General features: G+C 32.3%; 1 long non-coding RNA gene across 1 annotated transcript in view; it reads left to right on the plus strand.

Moving 5' to 3' along the window:
• LOC126892971 (uncharacterized) overlaps positions 1-10,437 on the plus strand; it is a 39,087-nt gene extending 28,650 nt beyond the window's left edge. The window contains exon 2 of the long non-coding RNA XR_007701071.1: positions 10,163-10,437. This is a non-coding gene — a long non-coding RNA (uncharacterized LOC126892971). The remainder of the gene's footprint in view (positions 1-10,162) is intronic.
• Positions 10,438-14,415: the final 3,978 nt, after the last annotated feature.

Raw genomic sequence — 14,415 nt, forward strand, 5'->3', positions numbered from 1 at the left:
GCTTTTGCGAGCGGCCGAATTTTGGAAATCGCCCGGCTTACTTCAAATCCGCGCGCTCGGAAAATTTTTACGTAACTTGTATTAAATTTTGACCGAAAACAATTTAATAATATTACCATTATAATATACAGTGTATTTACCACTGTATTTGTTTTTCTTGATAAACTTTTATATGTGAAATCTCATTTCTGCAGAAATAATATTACAAAAATTATACATATAACTATATTCTTAATTTTTGCATTGTTATATAAATATAATAATAATAATGTTACTTCTTATTATACAATATAAAACTTTTTCTTCTTGTAGTGACTATCCGTTTTGGATGTTGGCGACCATCATGGCAATTTGGCAAACCCCATTTGGAAACTGAGAACCAGGAAGGCGAAGGATTACCTTGCTAGAAAATTTACGTACGTCGTTCAACACAACAACTACAAATCTTTTTAGAGCAGCAGTACTGATTTAGTGTGCAAGTACAGATTGCCATGATGGTCGCAACATCCAAAACGGATAGTCACTACAAGAAGAAAAAGTTTTATATTGTATAATAAGAAGTAACATTATTATTATTATATCTATATAACAATGAAAAAATTAAAAATATAGTTATATATTTCATATGCATGTATCATTTTTGTAATATTATTTCTTCAGAAATGAGATTTCACGTATAAAAGTTTATCAAGAAAAACAAATACAGTGGTAAAGAGACTGTATATTTATTATAATGGTAATATTATTAAATCGTTTTCGGTCAAAATTTAATACAAGTTACGTAAAAATTTTCCGAGCGCGCGGATTTGAAGCGAGCCGGCGATTTGCAAAATTCGGACGCTCGCAAAAGCACCGATTTTAAAAATAATTTTTAATAATTAACTGTAACTACATTTTATAATTATTTTTAATTTAAGATAACATAAGTCTTTCTTTAGTCAATGACTGTAAAATAATTTCTTAATTGTTGTAAATAATTTAAGAAAAAAGAAACAATTATCTCGGCTTCAGTTGGTTGTAGAAAATTTTTATTTTTTTATAAATCTTCGTTTCGTCTTCAGCAACAATAATCTGTAAGTTAGAAACTCATAGGATGTACAGGGCCGCTTCAGCTCTAAATGTTTATAACGAAAATTGCCCCCTTATTGTCAAGCCCAACATTTAGCTCGGCTTCAGTTGGTCGTAGAAATTTTTAATTTTTTTTATAAATCTTTGTTTCGTTTTTAGCAACAATAATCTGTAAGTTAAAAACTCATAGGATGTACAGTAGGGTGGAACGAAAGGATAGGAAAAAATTTTTTTTTTTCATAGAACTTTCTAATAGCACTCGAAAGTTGCCTTTTCATGTCTACAATAAAACTACAAAATATTTTTGTTCTAGGTTTACATCTTGAGGTGCCGCAACAGCATTGAAAAGTTAGGTTTTTAACAAAAAAATACAGAAATTTTCAAATATTTTATATATTTAACCTGGTGCCATAGCTAACATTTCTTAGTCAAATATTGATTATAATAACATTTAACATTGCTATCATTGCTATCACTCTTATATGTACACATTGCTATAAGATTTCTTTAGCTACAATATTCTTCTTGATATTCAAAACATTGTTTTTTTGTCTAAAACTTGGGCATAATCTTTTGGGAAGTAATATTTGCTCTAGCAAAGCCATTTCTTGCTTCTAGACCACAGACACTAAGGGACGACTCAGTCACGAGCTTTATGACTCTTTCCACTGCCTGCGTATGACAGGGAAAACACTGAAAATCCACACACTGCACCTGACAACTAGGGTCTCTTGCTTCACTTATATACTTTAAGTCCCCGTCAGTTATATGTTTTGTCATAGGAGGTTCAGTAATTTCTTCTTCCTTCCAGTTAATTATATCAATGTGGTCATTGGCATTAAAGTTAAGCTTCGGGATAACAAAGTTCCTTACACCATTTATGAGTTCCGATCTTGCCTTCAAAAGTCACCGTAGACCTAGCTCTCTTATGTGTTTTCTCTTGTCACATAACATGGAGAGAAGCATATTTTTTGGGTGAGAGAAGTAATCATTCCTTTGAATTCCTGGATCAGTTATTTGGAGATATTCCTCACAAAAATAACGTGAAAATTTTATGAGTTCCCATCGATGCTTTGATCCATTTACACAAGATGGTTTTAGCTTGATATGAGACAAGACTGGGGCATACACTTTCATCACATACATAGTTAAAGTTTTCAGATTATCTGAAGGATTCTCTGTTGCAACATATAGCAGAAGAATGTGATTAGCCAACGTAAGTCATCGTTAATGAGCCAATTTCCCAGGGGTTTTTAAAGAAAGATGAAAGATCAGAAGGATATACATATCAGATTACTTTGCACATTTCAAGTAAATATTTTCGATCTGTGCTTAGATCATCCTCAATCTCTAGAATAGGGAGGTTGTTTTGTATGGGAGCGAAATTAACCACAGGAAGCTGTACCAAACAAATGACGCAAAGGCAATTCATTGGTATGAAACAAAGAAATCAGCCACTGCAGCGGCTTAGTTAGGTTTTTTTCTACTAAAGCAATTACACCATTGTTAAAACCGGTGATAGTGGCAGTTCCATCACATCCGACCGCTGCTATATTGGAAATGTTCAAAGGATTGTCACCTTGAAAATGCTCCACTATGCTATCTTTTATAGCTTCACCTGTTCCGGAAGCAGGAGTTATATGCCCTAGGAAGGTTGATCCAGGTTCCTCTACTATTGAAATTTGCTCTTCTAGTATAGTTTTTTTGTAAAATTTGTTCCCTCGTTTTTCTTGATTAATTGTTTTGTCTTTTCTTAAATCAAGGAATAACCCCGCGCTTTTTCCAATTTGCATGAAGCTAATTTCTGTGGCTTTTGTACGATTTTTCAACCGTGCTCGACGTATTTTCATCCTGTCAATTGCCTTACTTTTATTATCTTCCATAATAATGCCAACATCTTGTACAGCTCAGTTGATTGCTGCTGCTACTCTGTTTGAAACACCAGTCCTGTTTCAGATAGAAGCTACTGTTAACAGTTCTACTCGCATTTGTTTAGTTCTTATATTTAAAGAACTTGACGGCTTTTTGGAATTATAAATAAATTCTTGCTCGTAACTTTGATTATGATCATCAGCATGTAACACATGTAATATTCACAGCAGTGTTACCATCAGCTACTGATTATTGTTTGTAATTCAAATGCTGCTGTACTAGTTTTTGCCTCCTTTCCTCCCTCGTTGCCAGAACCTTTGAAACTATCTTGTCAACTCAATCAATCAATACACATTTTCCTCACGTCTTGGCTTTCATTTGGTACTAAGAATGTTAAAATATATTAAGAAATGAAATAAATATTTACTATTAAATATTTCTTTAAATGTGGAATTCTAGTTGAAACTTTGTCAGTTTTAGTAAAAATAAATATTGGATTGTTGTAAGCTGAAACTAAAATTATCTTTAAAGAGTAGTTTTGAAGTGTATATTTATCATTTAAAATAGGAATTAAGACATTACAATAGCTATTTTTGATCAAAATAAAATCATCAAAATTCGCAAAATTTAACTAAAAATTCTATTTTCAACCCTTTTGCGGCACCTCTAAAAATATTTTGTTTTGAAAAATATTTTATTTGTGGCTTAACAATGGCTATAGGCAACTTTTTATCACTATTACACTTTGAAATTATAAAAACATTTTTTTCGTTCCACCCTAATGTACAGGGCCGCTTCAGCTCTAAATGTTTATAACGAAATTTGCCCCCTTATTTTCAAACCCACAAATTAGAAGTTTAAAAATGTTTTACGCATTTATTTACATCAGAATATGAAAATATAACTCTTTAGAAGGAGATTGGATGTTTCACCAACTCTACGATTTTTTTTTCAAAAAGTTATAGCCTTCAACATTTGACCTCTTGGGATAAACAATTTATATCTAAGCAACAAATTCGTTAATCCGGCCTTACAATTTTTTTATGTTTGGAATTGAAAGGTCTTCATTTTAAAGCTTTAAAAAATAAAAAAAAATATTTATACAATAAATAACGCAATTGTAAAAAACGGCCATTTTGGACTTTTCGCAGGCTGTGTTGCAATAAACAATAAACGAAATTAAACTTACCATAGCTCAAATTGTAGGTTTTTTAATTTACTACAACTTTCTTTTAAAAAGTTTTTCCCTAGAATCAATATCCTAAGCTGCAAAATTAAAAATCTTTAAAAATTGCAAATTTAACAAATAAAAATCGCAATAACAAAAAAAGCTCACAATATTTTTGGTCACATTTTCGTAGAAGTTATTCCTGACATCGTCCTTTACAACACCTGATAGGTTTCAAAAATTCCTGAATTATACCCTGAAATCGACCTATTTTTCACCCACAGCCTGGAGTAAATCATATCCGGGTAGATATTAAATATCATAGGCAGAATGCACCTCTGTCTGATGCTTTTTTTAATGTAACAGTCGCTGGTTACTCTCCCAATAGTAACAAGAGCAATCTCGTAGGACTGCTTCCAATTAAGTTTTGTATATGTTTTTTTACAGGTTTTACCCTATCGAAAACCTTTCTGTAATCGATGAAAGTCAATAAATAAATATGTTTATGTTGGTCTTGACATATTTAGAGGAGTACATTTAAGTCAAAAAGTGCCAAACCGGTGCCCAGCGCATTCCTAAATCCAAACTGAGTTTCACCATCGCCTCTTTCACAATTACTTCTTATTCTTCCATGAATAATATGAAGAATAATTTTCACTGTATGGCTCATCAGACTAATTATTCTGTATTCTTCGCATCTTTTTGCTCACTATTTTTTCGGAATTACACAAACTACAGCCTTTCTTCAGCTGTTCCGCCAGTAGTATATAGCTATAACTAGGGCACGGATGTGGCCCCCTGGCTTCTTCAGAGAAGAAAAGAGTCAGAAATGAGGAAGTATGAAGATGAGCGGGCTTTCAGAACGGGAACTTTTTAATTATGTAAAAAGTAAGAAGACTGCATACTTGGGGCACATATTACGAGAAAACGATGCACTTTTCACCTACTGATACTTAATGGAAAGATAGAGGGTAAGAGAGGTCTGGGACGTAAAAAGATGTCATGGCTGCGTAATATTCGCCAATTGACAGGAATACATAGCTATGAAATGCTTCGCAATCTAACATCTCACCTGGCAAGACAATGTACGGTGGACGGCTACGCACAATTGCACCGCTCCTTAGGGACCGTTCAAGTATTACGTAAGCCAGATGGGGGGGGGGGGGGGGTCAAAAATCTTCAAAAATCGCGTTACGTAATACTTGAACGCTCCCTTAAGAAGAAGAAGAGCAAACTATAAGTAGAGTATTTACGATGTTGCCATTAATATTAAGCCATAATTAAACACAATTATGCCTATATTGGTGCTAAAATAAAAAGACTTCATATAAAATCTTTGAATACGATATGTGGTCATAATAATTTCGTCTGGGAGTATCAGTATCAATTAAAAATACGTTTAATTTGGCGTTTCGATTTTAACTTTTAACGAAAATCGAAACATCAACTTGTATCTTTAATTGAAACGATTAATTATTCAATTCCCATTAAATATAGCAAATGACCTTAATTGTTTATTCTACTGGTGGTAAGGAACTATCCTTAACATACAACTAATAAAGAAAACATTTGAGAATCTTAATAAAACTCTCCTGCTTCATATTGGCTTGACATAGGCAATGATCTTGGAAATGGCTCATACTTCTCAATCCTTGCATTCGTCACTCCTTCGATCATTGGTGAAGTTTATAGGAGAGCGGGTGGCACCCCCAAAATGACCAGGTACTGACCACGGAGAGGTGAATGGTCAATTTTAGACATACTGTATCTTTTTGACGGTGCTGAAAATGAAAATGAGATTGATTTTGAATTTGATGTGGGGGAACATTGCCAAAATCGCAATTTTACCCTAAAAATAAAAAAAATCACGTTTTTTTGCGTTTACCTCGCTACAACTCTGTTCCATTTTAATATTTTTTTCGGAAATGTTTACCGCAGCGGTTCTCAACCTTTTTGAGTGATGTACCATCTACAGTTATTTTTATTATTTTTGGTACCACCTATATTTTTAAATTGTATTATCAATACTTATAGGTCTGGATCCCGCGTATGAAAAAAAGTGGATTAATAGCAAGCTGAAAATTTGTTAATAGCTTAAGGGTGTCTAGTCAGATAAACTTTGATATATGGGAACACTGGAACAGGTTAAAAATTTGGAAGGGTCAGACCACGAAAACGGCACATTTATTTTGTCCGACAGAATAGACTTAACGACGTTCTACACCTTCGTTGCGGGGTATGCCTCTCAGAGGAAAGGGGGGAAACTTATATGCAAGCAAAAGTTGGCAACAATGCATTTATAGCAGAATACTCAAATCATATGTTTCAGTATTGAATACTTTATAAAAATAAATTCTAATAAATGACGGAAATTACGGAATAAATTACGGAATTAATTATAATTAAAAATAAATGGTACGGTAAACAATCCTAATTTTTTAATATGTTATTCCTTACAAAAAAACCTTTAATTTAAGCACAACTAAATAAAAATCGTCAATTTGGGTCAAAAGTTATTAACTTTTTAAGAATTCCCATAAGAGCCCATGTTAAAACTTAACTTTGACCCTTAATTGTAATTAAACGGCACGGTAAAACAATTTTAAAAAAATCAAGTCTTAGTTTTTTGAAGTAAACTATAACATACTAAAATTTCATGCAAATCCTTAATTCTTTGCCGAAGGTGTAGAACGTCGTTAAACTCTCCGAACAGAGATTAAACTCTCATGCAAAAATCAGACTGCTATTTATCACCTGTCATAATTCCTGTCATTTGACATATTCTACATGTTCCACTCTTTAAAACGCCTATTTGGTGATAAATAGCAGTCTGATTTTTGCATGAGAGTTTAATCTCTGTTCGGAGAGTTTAAGTCTGTTCTGTCGGACAAAATACATGTGCCGTTTTCGTGGTCTGACCGTTCCAAATTTTTAAGCTGTTCCACAATTAAAACTTCCCCTGTTCCAGTGTTCCTATATATCAAAGTTTGTCCGACTAGACACCCTAAAGCTATTAACAAATTTTCAGCTTGCTATTAATCAACTTTTTTTTCATGCGCGGGATCCAGACCTATTACTAAGTACTACTATTTTAATTTTTTCTGTGTTTTGTGTACCACCGCCAATACTGATATGTACCACCAGTGGTACATGTACCACAGATTGAGAACCTCTGGTTTACAGTATATAGCTCTAACACTTCTCAAGACAACGGTACCTGTTTCAAGCTTTAATTCTTATTCTGATAAACGTTATGAATTTTTCAAAGGAAACGGTGCGAATTTGTGCATTGCAAAGTTTAATCGCAACAGTTGAGCGACGAAATTTAAAACTTAGCCTTTTAATCACGTTTATGTTAAAATAGAGAGTACAAAGAAGTTTTATGGGGAATTTTAGATCAAAATGTTTTATAGACAAAAAAATAGTGCAACTTTTATTATCGGCATTAGAAATCCGCAATATAACGGTTATTTTTCGAGATACTGACCATGGGCGGTAAATGGCTAATTTTGGTCTTAGATTATGTTTTTGACGCTGCTGAAAACGAAAATGAAATTTATTTTAAATTTTAGATGGGAAATATTGTCAAAATCGCAATTGTTCCCTAAAAATAAAAAAAGTGAAATCACGTTTTTTTGCGTTTTACTCGCTACAATTCTGGTTCATTTTAATATTTTTTTCTAAGGTTTGTACTCTATATCTTACTCACTTTTTTGAAGACAATGTATGCTAGCTTAAGATTTTAGTATTATTCTAGTAAAAGTTATGAGTTTTTTAAAGTACAAGGTGCAGATTCGTGAATTGCAAAGATTAATCACAAAAGTTGAGTGGCAAAATTTGAAATTTATCTTAATAATCACGTTTATGTTAAAACAGAGTACAAAGAAGTTTTCTGGAAAGTTTTAGTTACAAATGTTTTATTAAAAAAAATGGCGCAACTTTTAATATAGACATTATACATCCCCAAAATAACACTTATTTTTCGAGATACTGACCATGGGCGGTAAATGGCTAATTTTGGTCTTATTTTATGTTTTCGATGGTGCTGACAATGAAAAAGAGGTTGATTTTGAATTTTATATGAGGGAACATTGTCAACATCGCAATTTTAACCTAAAAATGAAAAAAATAATGAAGTCACGAATTTTTACGTTTAACTCACTACAACTGTTCCATTTTAATATTTTTTTTCCAAAATTTCTACGGCATATATTTCTTACCTTTGTGAAGACTATGAAAGTAACTGTAGTCTTTCAGTCTTTTTTTAAGTTATGAATTTTTAAAAATAAAAGGTGCAGATTCGTGAATTGCAGAGTTAAATCGCAAAAATTAAGTGACAAAATTTAAAATTTATCTATTTGATTACGTTTATGTTAAACCATAGAGTTTAAAGAAGTTTTATGGGGAGTTTTAGATCTAGATATGTTATAAAAAAATATGGTGCAACTTTTAATTTTAAGAAAAACGTGGTTTAATTTTTTTTTTATTTTTAGGGCAAAATTGCGATTTTGACCATGTTCTCCCACCTAAAATTCAAAATAAACTTGATTTTCGTTTTCAGCACCATCAAAAACATAAAGCAAGATCAAAATTAGCCATTCACCACCAATGATCAGTATCTCGAAAAATTAACGTTATTTTATGGATTTATAACGTCGATGTTAAAAGTGCACCATTTGTTTTCTATAAAACATTTTGATTCAAATATTTCCAGAAAACTTCTTTGTACTCATGTTTTAAAAATAATTTAATTTAAGATCTATATTTCAAATTTTGTCAGTCAAATTTTGCAATTCACGAATCTGCACCTTGTACTTTAAAATATTCATAACTTTTACTAGAATAAGACTAAAAGCTTAAAGCAGAAACCATTGTCTTTAAAAAAGTGAGCGATATATAGTGTACAAACTTTGTAAAAAAATATTAAAACGGACCAGAGTTGTACCGACTAAACGCAAAAAAAACGTGATTTCATTTTTTTTTTATTTTTAGGGTACAATTGCAATTTTGGCAATATTCCCCCACCTAAAATTTAAAATAAATTTTATTTTCGTTTTCATCAGGGTCAAAACATAAATCTAAGGCCAAAATTAGCCATTCACTACCGATTGTCAGTATCTCGAAAAATAAGTGGTATATTGGATATTTCTAATGTTGACATTAAAAGTTACACTTTTTTTTTCTATAAAACATTTTGATCTAAAACTTACCAGAAAACTTCTTTGTACTCTCTATTTTAACATAAACTTGATAAGAAGCTAAATTTTAAATTTCGTCACGCAACTTTGGCGATTAAACTGCAATGCACAAATCCTCACCTTTTTCTTTGAAAAATTCATAACCTTTAGCAGAATAAGGATAAAAGCTTGAAACAGGTACCGTTGTCTTCAGAAATGTTAAAGCTATATACTGTAAAAATTTCAAAAAAAAATGTTAAAATGGAACTTAGTTGTAGCGACGTAAATGAAAAAAAAAACGTGATTTTTTTTTATCTTTGGGGTAAAATTGCCATTTTGACAATGTTCCCCCACATGAAATTCAAAATAAACCTCATTTTCGTGTTAGCAACCTCGAAAATATAAAGTATGAATAAAATTAGTCATTCATCCCTCCGTGGTCAGTATCTCGAAAACTAAGCGCTTTTTTGAGGGTGTGCCGCTCGTGTATTAAGGGTTATTAAAATTATGAAATATTTAGATACACATAAAGAAATTCCAAAACTCTGCTGATAAATCAACATTAACATTTAGTCAAAGCATGTTTTCACTAATCTTTATTTTTTTTATATTATTTTGAAACATGTACAGTTGAGTCCGGGAATCTTTACCCGTGCGTCATCATTTAAAGCATACGAAATAAGTCTATGATAAGTCGAAAATTGAAATTTACTAAACGCAACAGCAATTGACAGTAAGTGACTTGCTGTTGCGGTTAGTAGATTTTAATTTCCGACTTATTATCGACTTATTTCGTATGCTTTAAATTATGACGCACGGGTAAAGATTCCCGGACTCAACTGTAGATATTAATTTACTCTAATTCTATTTTTTTTAGGTTAAGAGCAGAAGCAGTGCCATCACCGTGTCTGGTTACATATAATTGGATTTTTGGTTATTTTGGAGAACTGACAAACACCTCATGATTGCCAAAAGCATTTCTGCCGAAGATGACATTTTAAGTTTGGTGTTTTTTATCCGATCGACACTGATGAATAGAAATAGCGTTTAAAAAAAGAGACGGCGAATAATATTCAAAATATTGATCTAATGTATAAATGTAGTAATGCAGTTCCTAAAGTAGTCTTAATATTAAATTTTGTTTGTTGTGTAGTTTCTTTTATATAGAGCTCCTCCAGGTTTATTAAGTTTTGTTCAAAACGTTCAACGAGCAGATATCTTTTTTTTTATCTAGCAGACTAAGTTTTTTTAACGATACTAAGTTAGTATCGGTTTTATGTTTAAAAAATCGAATGATAATCATACAATAAGAAGTACAGAAATAAGTGAAATTCGAATGACCAGTATTTATGAAAAGATATCGATTGAATTTTTATCACGTGAAACATGGTAGATCAAGGATTTTCAACACCAAATGTAACTTCTAACCAATGTCTGATTCTACAATTCCTTTATCCAATTCCTTTCCCTATGAATTTTAACTTTCATGGCCATGTCACCACTCTCCGAAAAATTGGAAGTAAAATCTGTAGTCGCGCGTGGCGACCGCGCAATTTTGGCAGTCGCTTTTGCCCCACTCGCATTGCTATTCGCATAGAAACATACGGCTTTTAACAGGGAAAACCCGCATCCACCACTGGTGAATTACCAATTGCGTACTGCCGGTATTACTTCCTGAGATCAAAGCGCCGACAGAAGAGTGATTTTACCGTGGAACCTCTATATACTGTGGCCATATCAACGTTTAATGAAAAATAAAGTGAAATGATGTTTCTACTAGCTTTATTTGTAATAATCATTACGCTAGTATTTGCTTCAAATTTGAAAAGTGAATTTATGATTATTATAAAGCAAGAAGCAGTTATTTCATCAACAATATTATCCTACAACTATATCTTAAAAGTAATTTGCCTTCATCATCGGACGAAGAAAAATGGACGCTTTATGCTAGTTCAATGTGCTGTACGTGAGAGAGGCTTATGATTTCTTATCTCTGCGAAAAACTAATCTAGCGCATTTGTTCCAGTTTTTTAACACGTCGACTGTTGTTAGCATCTATGCGACCGAGAAAAAAGTCAATTTAAGATTTTTATAAAACGAGAAATTTGAATTATGTATACTAATGAGATTCTACAAGAAAATCTACATCTCGAGATTCCTTTTACACCAAGAAACACGTTTAGCAAATATTCAGGTGAAGATATCCATAAAATATTAGTTAAAATTATTTAAAAAGACAGTTTTATTCATGAAATAATCTCGGCGAATTACCCTCAATCTCTAAAATTATTATCGACTTGTTGCCCACGACTCTTGCCACTTTGACATAATTTCAAAGTAAAAAAATTAAAACTGTCAAACTGTCACTCGGGAAACAATTCGATAATTTTAGAGCTCCCGTGCAATTACTACTAACATACACTCTATAAACTACATATTTATAGATAAAATAAGTGCACTTAAACAAGAAATCGAATGCAGTTTGCTGATTACTTTAATTGTAGGTATACACACAACATACAGGCATTAACAAAACCCAAATCTTAAAAGACATTTTTGATGCCTATTCGAACTGTTCTCTAGAATGTGGCATATTCAATGTTCTAAAAACTAATGTAGTCATATACTTACTTAAATTAAAAAATGCAAATACAAAGTATGCCAAGTGCTCAGCTGGTTTGAAAATAATATATTTAAAATCAATGAAAACACAAATCTAAAGTTATCTAAGTCTAAAGGATGATATAAACTAAATGTTTATAAATAATTATGATCATCTTCTGGCAATTCTGAAACAAATAAGGATTATTTAGATACTTCATTTAAATTGGAGAACTGTGCAGTATTGGGCTTCCTTAATAATTTACCAGACGTAGACACTGTCTTTTTCTTGGTGGAAAATAATGATACCTGTTTCTGAATTTTCTTGTTACTTGGCTCAAGTCTCATTCGAATTATTCTGAAATTTGTAGGCTTTCACAGTAGCAGTCAATAAAGCAGTGGTAGCTAATAATTTACCAGACGCACAGTGGTCCAAAACGATGAAAAAGTTGGTCAAAAATGAAGTTGTTGTTTGATTTTGATCAAATTTTAGGTAGTGGGGTTTGAGGGGTCACTCGATCACGAAAATAGAGTCAAATTTTCGAAAAACAAAATTGCGGATCAAAAATTAGATATGTTTGTGAAATTTGATAATATATCATTTTTCACTATGTTTCAGAAATTTTCATTGTATTATCAATTAAAATCCAACTAAGTTATAGTTTAAAACCGAATGTATGGTTGTCTTAACCATAAAAATAGTTGATACGTTTCGTATTTCGGTTGTTAGTGACAATCAAAATCTGGGATATTTTGAGTTATGATTTTGAAAAGCACATAGGTTTAGAGTTGCAAATAACGAAATGCTGTGCAAAAAAATGTTTATTCATTAGTTAATATAATATTACAGTCGCTACTTAATACTTAACAAGTTTTTATTGCGTATTACATACATATCAAGATAGTTTTTAAAAAGTACATGACATTAAAAATCTTAATCCAACTCGCATTCATCGTTATCAGAACGTTCACTGTCACTTCGCAACATGAAATTTCGCAGATGTTTGAACAAATAAATCTCGAACTTCAGGCGGAAATGGTTTGCTCACTTTGCTTTCACAATTTTGCAAGCTGGAGATGAAGGGATCCGAAGATGCGAGTAGCCGGTGAAAAACATCTTCCATTGTCTTTTCTCGTGAATACTTACGAGAAAAGTTTTCACGATAACGTCTGATGTCCATCATATATTATCCTGAAAATCACAATTATGGAAATTTAGGCCCAGTCTTTTCACCTCCAAATAAATAGTTATCGGGAAGTTTATCCGGCAGATTACATGTAAATCTGTCAAATAAACTTCCCGATAACTAGTTATTCGGAGGTGAAAAGACCGGGCCTTAGTGCGTTATAAAGAACACCATTTAGAATGTCTAGAGCCTTTTTCTGAGAAAACGCCAGGTATACAATTACAGGCGCGCCTGACTGTCGCGGTCGTCGTCGCTCGACGATTGCATGCTACAGCCAAAGTAGCAAAAAGTTGGATGATTTTGATTTCAAATAGCATTACTTTTACTAAAAACATAACTACAGCGTGGGATCTCACGGGTTCATAACTATTTTGATGATTTTGTGAAGATAAATCAATAAATGTCAATTTATTACAGGTGCTTTTTAACGCTACTTTCATAAATGAAAAAAAAAAAAAAAAATTATACTTCAGATTTTTAAAGATTGAAATTTTTTAACATACCTTCAGGATTTCCCTCCATTTTACGGATTTACAATCCGACACACCGTTGAATTTTGCTCCCACCGACACTGTCGCGTAAAGATAGACAAATGAAGCCCGTACGAGATGCATTCCGGCGGAGCCGGATTCTGACTGACACACAAGAGCGAGTTTTAAAGCTACCTGCCTATTCTTTCAGGATAATACGTAGAATATCCCCCTTTACAATAAAACAAGGTAAAATTAAAAAATAAAAAAAAAATTATTTAGTTTTGGCCAGCTTTTTTGTCCCTTTGGACCACTGTGAGACGTAGACAGTCTTTTTCTTAGTGGAAAATAATGATACCTGTTTCTGAATTTTATTGTTACTTGGCTAAAGTCGGCTTTATAAATTTGTCGGCTTTCACAGTAGCAGTCAATAAAGCAGTGGTAGCTTTCATTTGATTAATGGCTGTCATTAAAATATCTTCACTGTTACACTTTTTACCTAATGCAATTACTTCTAGTGCTGAAGCTGTTAGTATGTCCTGTAATTTTGAAGTATCCCTCGGTTTTTGATGTCCGTAGATGCTGAAGGGAATACTCCAGTTCTTCCCTAATATCACTGTTTGTAGAACTGCTTGGAACTTCATTAGTTACTTGTGTAATACAGATGTAGTGAATATGCTGGAAAAATATTTGATTTAATAAAATAATCGAGGCAAGTACACGAGTAGGAATGGTAGCATATTTTACATAGCTGACAAGATAACATACAACATACATTAACAGTTTTCTCTGTAACAGTATATGTTTTTGTGTTTGTTTTATTTTTAATTGTCCATTTTTTAAATTCGTCACTTCCTTCCACACTTTCAATA

This window comes from Diabrotica virgifera, chromosome 9 (assembly GCF_917563875.1).
Source record: "Diabrotica virgifera virgifera chromosome 9, PGI_DIABVI_V3a".
NCBI lineage: Eukaryota > Metazoa > Arthropoda > Insecta > Coleoptera > Chrysomelidae > Diabrotica > Diabrotica virgifera.